The following is a 9,540-nucleotide window of genomic DNA, read 5'->3' as shown; positions in this document are numbered from 1 at the left end:
AATAGTCACAGAATACTTGCTATTTGTGAAAGGAAAAATATTCTTTAATAATGGAGAAATACTAATGTCATGATAATACCTATGTGATAGTCACCACCTTAACTACATGATCACATTCAGCATCACTGATAACAGCATAGCCTCAGTCTGTGTGCTCCTTGAAATGATGTAATGTGCAGTACAAAACACTGACTTTGGAATATTATTGCCAAAAATATTTAACCTGTATCCTAAAACCTTTAGGAATAACATCTGGTTTATAGGAAATATAGGGATAGAAGAATAAGCTAACCACCATAAGGAAAACAGTCAGGTAAATCCAGAAAATGGGATATTCAATTACAAATTATTCATGAAACACCTAAAAAAAGCAAAAAACTAAATAAAAACTGATTAGATATAAGTAGAAAATCAATCATTAGATATATGTATGTTATATACACCCATAAGAACAATAAATAAGTTTAAATGAACTGAATCCAATTTAAAGACATAAATTATTAGACCCTAAAACATAAAGAAATGGAAATGCTGAAATAGCCAGATTTAAAAGGATGGAATGTAAAAGCTGATGCAGCTACATTAATATCAAACAAAATACACCATATAATAGAAGTACTAATAGAATTAAAAAGAAGTTACTTCAGAACGATAAAATTCAGTTCACGAGGAGGATAAAACAATTCTAGATTTTTATGCATAAAATATAATAGTCTCAAAATACATAAAGCAAAAATTGACAGTACTATAAAAGGAAATTATCTGGGGTATATATGACAAAATCCTCTCTTACTCTGCAATAATGAGCAGGAAAAAACTGACTATAGTAGATTTCAATATGCTTAACTAAATTGACCTAATGGACAACTGATGAATAGTTTGCATTACTAATCCACCAACATTCATGAAAATTAACAATTTATAAGAACTTTAAGAAAAAAATATATATATAAATTATAACATTAAAAGCATACAGTCTGGTGCTTGCTTCAGCAGCACATATACTATAATTGGAACAATACAGAGAAGACTAGCATGGCCTCTGTGCAAGGATGACATGCAAATTCATGAAGCATTCCATATTTTTGTATATGATGTGTTCTTCAGAGGTTGTATTATTAGGAGCAATTTTTAAAATTCTTTTTAAAAATCCCTTCACGTGTTCAAAAGCACTGAGCATTTTCTATGTGTCAATCTCTGTGCAACTATTGAGAATGAGGGAAAAATGAACAAAATGGAATGCCTTAAAGCAAAAAAAAAAGAAAAAGAAAAAGCATACAGTATTTTCTGCTAAATACATCATTAAACAAAAATAAATAATATAAAGGTAATTAGAAAATGTGTTTTTGTTTTAAGTTACAAATAATTTATGGGTTAAATAATACTAAATTATCAAGGAAACTGGAAAAAACTTTAAACAGAAATATTGTGAATATACATTATATTAAAGCTGTGGGATGAAACTAAAGCAGTATTTTGAGGGACAATGATAGTTTTAAATGGCTAATATGAGAAAAGTGTTCATTAATGAGCTAAGAATTCATCTAAAACAGGTAGAAAAGGAAGAGCAAAATAAAGCCAATAAAATAAAATAAAAATAATTTGAAAAAACAAAAATATTTATCTGAAAAGACTAATAAGTTAACAAATTCTTAATAAGACAGATGAGGAAACAAAGAAAGAGGAGGTACAAAGATAGTATTATGAAAAAGAGACAAAATTAAGATTCAGAAAATACATTTAAAAGATAATGAGGGGGCTTCCCTGGTGGTGCAGTGGTTCAGAGTCCGCCTGCCGATGCAGGGGACACGGGTTCGTGCCCCGGTCCGGGAAGATCCCACATGCCACAGAGCGGCTGGGCCCGTGAGCCATGGCCGCTGAGCCTGCGCGTCCGGAGCCTGTGCTCCACAACGGGAGGAGGCCACAGCAGTGAGAGGCCCGCGTACCGCAAAAAAAAAAAAAAAAAAAAGGTAATGAGGATACTCTAAAACAACTTTATAGCCAAAAATTTGAAAATGCAATTGAACTGCATAGACTCTCAAGTGAACAAAAAATAACACCTCAAAATAATCAAGGAAAGAAATACAGAAAAATAGATGGATCTATAAACAATAAAGGAATTAATTTACTATATAATTTCAAACAGTTATGCAAGAAAAGGCAAACAGGTATAGATGTCTTTATGGATAAATTCCATAAATTTTATAGAAGCAGACATTAACTATATCTTATGCAATTTCTTTCACAGAATAAAAAAGCAAACAGCATCAAGATACACCTCAATTCATTTAGGAGCATAGGAGGTATATTGATAATGTTCCCTCCCACTCACCCAGGGGATGTACATATTAATCCTAATTCCTAGTTATAAACTGGGACTTTAGAGAGATTCCATGGTGACAGGAGACACTGACAGCACAAGAACTCTTCCTTTCACCCTTGACATCTCATCATTCCTCCCACATGTAACTCCTATATATAGCCCCTAGCTCTGTGCTACTCTCTGTCCACCACAATATTTTTGCCTTTAGGTCACTGATTTCTTATTTGGTTTCAAAACACAGTGATAAACACAGTGGAGTATTCTGTCAAATAACTAATCTTGGCATGTGAGGTCCCTGGTCCCAGTCTGAAACGCTTGCTTGAAGGATAAGTTAAGAATCCTTAGAGAAAATCCTGAAATGAATGTATGTTGCAGAAAGAGCTAAGAAACATATAATACAAACTATTAGGAATAGACTGTACACTCTATTTGGAAATTTTTTTCACCTAAATTATAATTTGAAGAAATGTTCATGTTACTAAGCTAGGTCTATTTCATGATGTATGAGCATAATATTGACAACCATTTCATATTGTGAAATGTTTACATTGTGTCTGTACACATGATGTGTTAGTGCATGTATGTGATTCCTTTATTATGCCCTGTCATGGGATTCTACACTTTTCTTTCAAGGAACCCATCGTGGTTTGTAATTATGTACTCTGGCTATCTGGCCTCTTATTCAATGTCAGTCTGCCCAAGGAAAGCAGTGTCGATGAGACAAGGAATTGTATTTGCTTTGTTCACTATTCTAATAACCAACTCTTAGAACACTGCCTAATACAAGGAGCTTATTTGAGTATTTTTAAAGTAAATTTCTAAAAATGGAAACGATAGGTTAAAATATATTATGAGCACTTAAATTTTTAGTATAAAATTGCCTTCTAATAGGTTTATGTCAAGTTGAAGTTTAATAATATAGGATGAGTAAGTGATGTTTTAATTTTTTTTTTTTTTTTTTTTTTTGCAGTACGCGGGCCTCTCACTGTTGTGGCCTCTCCCGTTGTGGAGCACAGGCTCTGGACGCGCAGGCTCCATGGCATGTGGGATCTTCCCGGACCGGGGCACGAACCCGTGTCCCCTGCATTGGCAGGCGGACTCTCAACCACTGCGCCACCAGGGAAGCCCGATGTTTCAATTTTTATGTGATCTTTTTGTTCATGTACTTTGCTGATATTTCCACTGAGCTATTTTCCTTTTTGTATTGTATTTATAATTCCTTTTGTATCCTTTATATTTGTATTATATAAAGAGCTCTTTATATAATATAGATATTAATCTTTAGTTTATCATATATATTTGCAATCATTTTCTATTTTTTTCCTTTCCACTCTGAAACTTGGCTTTTAACTATATTTATGGTAAATATTTTTGTAAAGATCTTTAAATTCTAATGTCAAATCTTTTTCCCCTCATGATTTTGAATTTTATATATATTTTAGGAAGCCTTCCTCTACATAAGATTATAAAAGAATATATTTTCTTCTAAACTGTTTTTTTCATATTTAGTTTTTGAACAATATTTATATAAGAGATTAACATTTCTTCCACTAATTTTAAATGTGAATTTTTCCTGTACATTACTATTATGTCATATTTACATGGGTCTGTTTTTGAACTATTTATTATGTTCTAGTGATCAAAATACTATTAATAGCATAAATTTATACAGCATTGTAATATCTAGTAAGATAGATGACCAATTGTTCTTTATGTTCAAAATTTCTTGGATATTCTTAAGACTATTTTTATGTAAACTTCAAAGTCAAATTATTAATTTCCAAAAATATCCCTTTGAGAGGACATTGAATTTAGAATTTCATTTAGAAAGAATTGACATCTTTACAATATTTTCCAATGAAGAAAATGGAAACAATAGCCAAATTAATTTAGTTAGATCTTATTTTATTTACTTCAATGACATTGTGTATTTTTCTCCTTATAGGACCTAAACTTTCCTGATTATCTGTATTCCTAAATATTTTTGAGATTTTTACTTCTATTACAATCCAGATCTTTTATTTTCTCATTACATTTTGTAAATTGATTATTCACACCTCTGGTATGTAAGACAGCTATTGATATTTTTAGGTTGATCTTGCATCCAATCTCTTCAATCTATAAAAATTTTAATGGCTTAAGTAGATGAATCCATAATTTAATCTGGATCTAAATAGTTCATAATTTTTATGTTAGTGTAAATGGTTTTCTTTTTCTTTTACTCTTATTAATTTCTTCCTTGCACTTGTAATGTTTGTTTCTATTTTCCTTTCCCTTCTCTGTTTGAATGTTTTGAATATTTCTGTTAACTGGATAAATACATTTAAGTATGTAAATTTCTTCTGAGTACTGCCTTGGCCACAGCTTGAATTCTATTTGTTAAGAAACCCTAATAAAAACATTTAACAAAGCATTAGGCTGATAATTTAATTAACATAAACAAATCTGTTCATTTTCTGATTGCTCAGTTCTGCAGCTATTTCCAATTACCTGCATTTCTGCTGTGTATCAGGTGCAGACATTGACATTTAAAAAAAATAAGGGCTATTATAATAATAGGTCATTACCCACAGGGATCTCATATTACTAGTTATCCTAGACCTTATATTTGACCCCATACTTCAATGCTGTAGGCTTAGATCTCAGATTTGACACCAGACTAACTTTCCCCACATTTCCTACTCAGACTTGTAGCTTCCATTTGAGTAGCATACTGTCTGGGTGGACTCCCTGAACATGCTTTGGCTTCTTCCTCAGCATCTTGTCCGTGATATCTTGACATTAGATCCTTGGCCCGATTCTAAAATTTTCTGTGCTACTCCTGTCTCCACTACAATTGCATTTAGTTATATCCTTGTGATTTAAACATAGAAAACGTGTTTAAGATGCAAAAACAAACAAGCAAAAAACCCCACTGATTTCAAAGTTATCACCATGTTTAACTAAACTTTGCTAAGAAATAAACCTCAAGGTCTGCCAGAGGTTGTTTCTATACATACCTTCTCATGCCCAAAGTTATGTAGCTTGCACAACTGAATCTAGCTCATTAAACCCCTCATTCACGTCATAACTCCTTCCTGTATAACAGACAGGAATTGCAGTCCTGAAGTTCTACTATTTTTATTCAGTCTCTCTAGTCTCTCCCCCAGGTTTGTACTGTAAAAATATAATTCCCACTCTACAATCTAATTCACTTACCTACTTTACATTCTACTTTACTACTACTTTACTTGTACTTTCTTTTAAGTTTTTAAAAATTATTAAAATATTCCTTTAGTAGTAAATGTTATTTGAAAACATATTTGTGATGTCTGCATAATATTCCATTATATTATTGTACTCTTATTGAAGAACTGTTGTATTGTTTAGTATATCCTTTTAAATTTCCATGTAGGTTCATTTTTTTATGGATCTCTGATTAATACTCTGGGATATGTTACCTGAGGTGAAGACTATAGGCAAAACAATATGGATATTTTAAGACTCAATCCATATTACTACATGCTATCATTAAAAGTTTACACCATTTTCATCAACAACAATTAAACACATTATTTCCCTCATACTTTTTAAATCATTGACCTCTTTTTTTATTTTTCTTCTGTTTAATGATTTAAAATAGTATAATTTTATTTAAATTTGCAACAGTAATGACTAATAATTTTATTTTTGTTTGTGCTTATTATCAACTTGTATTTCATCTTTTAGAAATGTTTCTTTACATACGTTTTTCAGTTTTAGTGCTTTTCTTATTGGTTAATAAGAATGTTTCACAAAGAAAAGGTATCAACTCATCTTACATGTGATACAAATATTATTAATATATTAAAGTTTTAAAGTTTAATGTAATAAAATATATCAGCCTTTGCCCTCATGATTTTCCTTCTTGTTTATATCCTTATAAATTTCATGTTCTTTGCAAGATTAATTAACTATATATACAATATATATTTTACAGCTTATAATTTCACTTTTCTTAAACACTTTACACATTTAAAATTTATTTTTGGTGAATTATAGTTTGACAGTTTGCAGAGAATTTTTCCCCTAAATCCAATTATTTTAACATAATTTATTGAATAATTTTCATAATACCCATAGGTTTATGATTTCATAAATAACTTAATGAATCAAAATCAGTCACCTAGAAAAAGTTTTTAGCGTACACTTTGTCATTTTTCCAAATATATACCTGAAGAATGAGTAATTAAATATTTTTATAGATTCCTACCAGTATATTTGCTATTGTTTTCCAAAGTTCAATATTCCATAAAATAAGAAACACATACTTCCCAAAGTCTTTTTTTCCTGCATTCAGAATTCAAAACATAAGAGAAATTTATAGGATGTGCCTTCTGCTTTCTAATTCTCTAAAAGTACCTCCAGAAACGAGAATTTAAATGAGTAGTGGTTGAATTCTCAGTTCTCGATTCCCAACTTGAGTCTTGTACTTAATACATTTTGAATACATAATGCCAAAAATAGAATCATTCTAGCCATGACGGATTTATAAATTCAGCTTTTCTATAACCTGAATCATATCATGGAGATATTGCAGATTTTTGTCTCTATGTAGTAGAGACTGAAAACAATGAACCAATCATATTTCTCATGTCAACTTCCACAAACCCTTTCCCATGCCACCTTCAGCACAGCAGCACACTGCCTGAGAAGGGCAAGACTCTGATACAACCTGAAGTAAGTGATTAAGCCTCTGCCTCAGCATCACTAGCACCAGTAGACCAAAAAAAAAACAAAAACAAAAAACAAACTAAAAAAAACCTCATCTATTGATCTGATAACTGAAGTTGTTTTAAGGTGCATATTTTAAGTAAATTTTCCAAATGTGGAATACCAAGGTACACGCAATTAACTGTAAAAGATCATGTGAACATGAAAGGGAAGAACTAAGCTTCAACCTGCTCTTTTTGGGTTAAGTTCTTTGCTTTTCCTCTAATCTAAGTTGTCTTAAAAGGACAATTTTGGATAGACTTCAATGTAAAAAATCGGGATGAGTTTGGGTTATTTAAAATGTCCTTTGCCATCTAAACAATTATTTCATAGTCTATAGAAAGGATGGCCTTAAATCCGATTGCATTCTACCATCGGTTTTGCAGGTCTCTCTTGAACTTTCATAATATGTTAAAGCATACGCACATGTACGTTTCTGAGCTTCAAAGTTATTACATAAAGGATCTTGCAAATTGAGTTTACATTACGTGACTATAAAGGAAAAGCCAAACTCATTAGGATGTCAATTACATAGTCTGATATTGGCATCCCGGAGATATCGGGATGCTGGAGGGAAGTCTGACCTTTTTTAATGGTTCATATTCCATTCTCTGTCCTTCCATCATTGTCAATATCTTATGATATCCGAACGCACAAAGCCATGTTTTTTTGGTAGACTGATGAGTAGTTTATTTGGTTGCCGAGTTTCATGGGTTGACATCACACCAAGGAGCAACACAAGCACTCTAGATCTTTGTCATCGCAGGCATGCTCAAGGGAGAAGGTGGTGGTCGGCGGCTAGTCCTGACCCTAGCACACATTAAAAGCAGGAGAAGGGGGGCTTCCCTGGTGGCGCAGTGGTTCAGAGTCCGCCTGCCGGTGCAGCGGACGCGGGTTCATGCCCCGGTCTGGGAAGATCCCACATGCCGCGAAGCGGCTGGGCCCGTGAGCCATGGCCGCTGAGCCTGCGCGTCCGGAGCCTGTGCTCCGCAGCGGGAGAGGCCACAACAGTGAGAGGCCCGCGTGCCGCAAAAAAAAAAAAAAAAAAAAAAAAAAGGCAGGAGAAGGAAGACTGGTGAAGTTGGCCAGAATCAAGTTTCACATATGTGGAATAAGGTTATATTTCTGGATTTTCATCTCTATACATCTCCTTGCTGCTTTTCTCCTGAACCATAAATCCAGACTCTGACCTGATAACTTGACCTCAACTCTAGATTATGCCTTTTGCTGCTAGTGGGGTTCAAATTTATCTGGACTGACTCTGAACCCTGACAGACTGAACTCCTTACATACAAACCAATATAGTATCTTTATAATGATCATAAAAGTCAATCAGAATGCTATTTGTCTCCAACAGAATCTCTTATGAACAATAAAATGGCACAAAGATTGATTTGATCACTACTTTAAGTTAGGATGAGCTTCCAGAGAGCTATACATTGCCTTTGGTCCTCTCATTTTTGTTAATCCTAAGTAAGATAAATCATATTCATTAAATTTGCTCTTCTCAACTGGATGGCATTATAAACTAGGGAGAAATGACCAAAAGAGGGAAATTGGAAATGGCTGAGTAGCAGTTGTAATCAAAACACACAGGATCCATCTCAGAAGAGGAAAATCAACCTCCTAGAAGGAAGTTTTTCTGTTTATTTGGCTACACTTCAAAGAGAAGTAATGCAAGTAGAGAAGACTCAGCAACAGATGCTGATTAATCTACAATTTGCAGAGACAGACTACAAGAGTGGGAAGCCACAACCTGGAAGGGAAAGGCTAAACTGACTCCATTAAAGTCCGTACCATCAGGCTTGATCCTTTGCTTTCCAAATCTTTAATACTTAGAAAATAGGGAAGGCTTATATGTGAACAAGCAGCTGTTTTAGATTCCCATTCCTCACTCAAGGTCACTAACCTGGGCCCCAGGAAACAGTATGGCACCTTGCTGGTGACTATCTATGTGACTTTGGGTAAGGTACTCATTCTCTGATCTGCTCATATCTTATCTGAATAAGTATAATAACATTATATTCTTATATTCAGAACTTATATTCAGAAATAATAACATATCTACTTTGTAGGGTTATTTAAGAATTAGATAAGGAAATGCATGTAAAAAGCCTGAAAAAGTGTTTGTTGTGTAGTAAGTGTTAGATACATGTTAACATTTTTTTTTTTTTTGCGGTATGCGGGCCTCTCACTGTTGTGGCCTCTCCCATTGCGGAGCACAGGCTCCGGACGCACAGGCTCAGCGGCCATGGCTCACGGACCCAGCCGCTCCGCGGCATGTGGGATCTTCCCGGACCGGGGCACGAACCCATGTCCCCCGCATCGGCAGGCGGACTCTCAACCACTGCACCACCAGGGAAGCCCCCCATGTTAACACTTTTCAAAGTATTTTTTTAAATGTTAAGGTTAACATGTAAGCAAAAAATGACTGAGGCCTGCCAACTCAGGTGTAAAACTGTAAATTTAGCTACCAGGAAGGAGTG

At 33.8% G+C, this 9,540-nt stretch overlaps 1 non-coding gene across 1 annotated transcript; it reads left to right on the top strand.

The window, feature by feature from the left end:
• Positions 1 to 980: 980 nt before the first annotated feature.
• On the top strand, positions 981 to 1,087 carry LOC132532017 (U6 spliceosomal RNA). The gene has a single exon (XR_009544279.1). It is a non-coding gene; the product is annotated as a U6 spliceosomal RNA (small nuclear RNA).
• Positions 1,088 to 9,540: the final 8,453 nt, after the last annotated feature.

The sequence above is a fragment of the Lagenorhynchus albirostris genome, chromosome 13 (genome assembly GCF_949774975.1).
Source record: "Lagenorhynchus albirostris chromosome 13, mLagAlb1.1, whole genome shotgun sequence".
Classification (NCBI taxonomy): Eukaryota; Metazoa; Chordata; class Mammalia; order Artiodactyla; family Delphinidae; genus Lagenorhynchus; species Lagenorhynchus albirostris.
This window is presented reverse-complemented; position numbering and strand designations above follow the sequence as displayed.